Source organism: Etheostoma cragini, chromosome 20 (assembly GCF_013103735.1).
Source record: "Etheostoma cragini isolate CJK2018 chromosome 20, CSU_Ecrag_1.0, whole genome shotgun sequence".
In the NCBI taxonomy this organism is placed as follows: Eukaryota; Metazoa; Chordata; class Actinopteri; order Perciformes; family Percidae; genus Etheostoma; species Etheostoma cragini.
Window position 1 is genome coordinate 21,791,903 of NC_048426.1, and position 4,328 is coordinate 21,796,230.

The window sequence follows — 4,328 nt, forward strand, 5'->3', positions numbered from 1 at the left end:
GTTCTTTCGAAGTCCTTTCTGTCCCGGCACCTTTTGGATGACACCAAAGACTTACCCTAGCCCAGGACGCGTCTCCGTTTTACGCACCAACCAGAACGCGCCCTGCTGGTCTTGACGTTATGCCCTGGACTAAACGAGAATTCCAGGATTCTGGCAAAACTGTCTTTGTTATATGGGGGGGGGGGGGGATAATACATTTGTAGAAGGTACATGCCCACCACGCTTTAAAAAAAAGCTGTACAGGTCTAAACGTGATTGCAAAGTTTAATTGTCTTTTTAATCTAATAAAGCTTTAATGTGACCACATGATTTGCGTGTTGTAAGCTTAATGGTTTCAAGTAAAGGTTCAAACCTGAACGAAATGCAGTTCAAATATCTGTCTGCATTTGAAGTGGACTGGGGTAACTGTTTGAACAATTATAACAAATTATACTGAACAAAAATATGAAACCCTTTTTGTCATGCGATCACTTCAGACTGGTCACCGTACTCAGGGCTTATTTCTCATTTGTTCACAAATCTGTGCTAGTGAGCACGTCACATTTGCTGTGAATCCATCCACAGGTTTGGCATAAAGATGTTGATTTAATAGCTTCTTTTTTATAATCTAGACTGGGCAGTTTTGCTCTATTGGAAGGGGTCGAAAACCAGTAACTTTCCTCCTGTCGTAACAGACTTGAGTTGGCGAATGCTCTCATTCAACGCCGTCTGGCACCTTGGCGAGGTGTCCCTTAACACCAGATACTGGCTTGTTTTCGGACCCCCGAGAAAGTAAAACTGCACATTTTATTGTGGCCAGCCCAAGGTAGGCCTACACGTGTGCGATGTCTAATCAGCATCTTGAGAATCCATCCACCTCCCAGATGTGGCACATCTCGGCTAAGGAGAATTGCTCACTAACAGATTTGAGAGAAATAAGCCTTTAGTGTATATAAAAAGCCTAACATCTTTGAGTTCAGCTCAGGAAAAATGGGGGCAAAAACAAGAGTTTATAATTTTGTTCAGTGTAGAAGGTTAAAGCACCCAGGATTCTAGCGCTGCTTTTAAACTAAGGTTGTTTTTTTTTTGGGGGGGGGGGGCTTTTCCCTTTCATTGGGTGATGAATGGAACTGTTGAGTCCGTGACAGACCTGAGTAGCCTACTCATTCATTTCTACGTATTACGTAAAACGTTCAACACAGTTGCTTGTTTGAATTGTTTTACTTTGAAGGGTTTACCGAAAGTTACACGCACATCTTGACAGTGGAGAGTCTTAGCTTTGACTGTCATCTAGTGGTCAAAGGGGAGAACTACAACTCAACAGTCTTGTAGGAAAAATACATTAACTGATTACTACTCTTGCAGGTACTGGTATAATTACAGGTTATTAATAATGAACAAATGCAAAATAAAATTAAATGGATTTGACTGCTGTTATGTGTGACTTTATTTAACAGTCCACAATAAAATTACCAATATAACAAACAATAACCCTGATTCTTATTAAAACAATATTATTCATGTTAATACTTATGGCTCTCTGTTCTAAAAACACATACAACTAAACAGTGAATATTACCAACTCAGGGGCTGTTTTATTTTGAAGTTGCTGCCAAAATTGTGTGCATTTGACAATAATAAATCTTTACAGTAAAAAAATCGTAGTGCTGGACTTTTGTCTAATGTTCCTAGAATGATGAGTATCCGCTGCCCTTCAGTGGTTACAATGGGGAACACTTCTTCAATGGGAGTCATACTGCTATTAATGTAAATTATTATCATTTTTCTATCAATATTTCTATTGATTGTCATGTTACTACTTGTGTTGATATTATACCCATATATAAACACTCACATGGGTGACCAGAACATTAGAAAGTCTTGTTTGGTTATTTTATTTTGAAGGTCTAACCGGAATTTTGCTTAAGCTATTGCGTCCGTCTTTAAACTTGTAGGTTTGACTTCTATCTGTGTGTTTAGAATATTTTCAGGAGGCTACCATCCAGTGGCCACCATGACTACAACGACAGTCTTAAGCAAAAATCAGACTTACAGGCCGCAGAATATTTCATACAAACAGTTTCATTGTTAAGTTAATAAACAGACTATACTGTGATTGTGCAGTTCATGTTGTGCTGTGTTTCGGTGAACTGTTGCTCACCAGTTTTGACAGTCTGCTGGTAAACAGGAGCCTTTTGGAATATGAAAACGTTATCAAATTAATAGGCTATTGTCAATTTTAGAGCGAAAGTTGACGACAAGAAACTTATAACTTGACGTTGATGGCTTAATAACTGGACTTTAAAAATTAGATTCGTTCACGTGCGCTTAACTTGCTAATATAGCGACTATATTTCCGACAGCACCTGAATGCAGCGCGACATAGGCTCAGCAGGTGGTTTAGATTGTCTGAGGATGTCACCAGGGGTATAAAACGCACGGAGCCTCTCCTCTTTCATTCATCCGGATACTAACCTGAGGACCAGAGCAGAGCAGCTGTTGTTCCCACTCCACGCCAAGATGAATAAGATGTTTGTAGCTTACCTTGTTGCTCTTCTAGTCGCTCTCCATCTCATCTCAACACAGGTTAGTTTGGTCTCTCTCTCGGTGTGTAGCCTGCTATTTGTTTGCTCTTTGACGGGTTATCAACCGTTTTAGCGCTGCAGTTGTAAACCACTTTTCCTCCTCTGCTTCTGTCTCAGGTGGTCCGTCTGAGTTGCACTTTAAGTTACTAAACTTGACTTAAAAGCACCTTTCACAGACAAGAAGGGGTCCCAAAGTGCTTTACAGTAAAACAATTAAACAGCAACACATAAAATACTAAGCCCTATTGCTGGTAAAAAGTGAACCTAAAAAGATTTGTCTTGAGGTGTTTTTAAAAGGTTTCGACAGAATCCAAAGCTAACGGGAGAGAGTTGCAGAGCCTTGGAGCCGCAACAGAAAAAACACTTCCAGCTCTGGTTTTAAAACGTGTTCTGGGGCCAGTTGGGTCTCGGCCTGAAGGCCTCGGAGAGCGACCAGAAGTGTGGGCGTGTTATAGATCCTGGATGTAAACTGGAGCTTGACCATGCAAGGCTCTATGAGTAGTGATTTAAAATGTTAAACTGCTCTCTATAACCTATTGGTAAACAATGAAGAGCCTTAAGCACCGGACTCGTATGTGATCTCCTGCATGTCTTAGACAAAAGTCTTGCTGCTGCATTCTGTACAACTTGCAATTTGTCCATGGATGATTTGGTTAAACAAGTGTACAGTAGCTTACAATAAGCCAAACGAGAGGGGGGGGGGGGAAGCACGAACAAGCATCTAATCAGTTTTTTTTTCTTCTTTTTTTAAGAGACAACAGATCTGATCTTAGCAGTGTTCCTGGGGGGATAGGAGACAGGAATGAACCAGATTTCACCTGATTGTTAAAACACATAGCTTTGTCAAAAATGACCCAGCTTTCACACATTATAATCAGTGATAGAGCCCCAATGGCTTGCCTAAGCTTAGGGTTAATCCTGTCTGGGGCCAAACGCATCACCTCAGTTTTATCTGAATTTAATTGCAAAAGAATTGTCAGCCATCCATTTGTTAATGGATGCTAAACAAGTGAGCAACAAGGAGTTTGTCTAGCATCTCAGGGCTAAAAGAAATATAATTCATCAGCTTAACAATGGTAAGATTTCCTCAAAACCTAATAATCTTTCCCAAAGGAAGCAAATTCAGACTGAACAGCAGGGGGCTGAGCACAGAACCTTGGGGCACACCACAAGACGGAGCAGAGTCTGACTTGTATGTTCCTATGGACACAGAAAAAGTCTTGTCTGAAAGATGGGAAGAAAACCAGTCCAGAGCTGATCCAGTGATTCCTAGAGTTTTCAAACTATCAGAGTGCAGTGGTCAACCGTATACAATGCTGCACTGAGATCTAGTAGAAGAGTAGTCTCAGTTGACTGGTTTTATGAAAGCCAGACTGTTACTTATCAAAGATATTATGTGAAATCAAAACATTAAGCTGGTTCGCAACAACCTGTTCTAACATTTTTGCAATAAAAAGAAGTTTAGAAATAGGCCTGTAGTTTTTAAACAAAGTTGCATCTAAATGTTTTTCAAAACAAGCTGAACACGAGCATACTGTAGGTAATGGACTAGTTCTAAACAGTGCTTTCAAAATGAAAGGATAAGATTGTCATAATTTACAGGAATTATGAATGTGATCAGTTTGCCCAACGCCAGAACTGTATCTCCCAATTTTGGATCATTCTCAAACTTTTAAAAACTCATTACTGGAGAGTCATGGGTTTCCACGAGTGAGTCCTGCATGGTGGTGAAGGTGTATCTAGTCTGGTCTACATGTATATGGA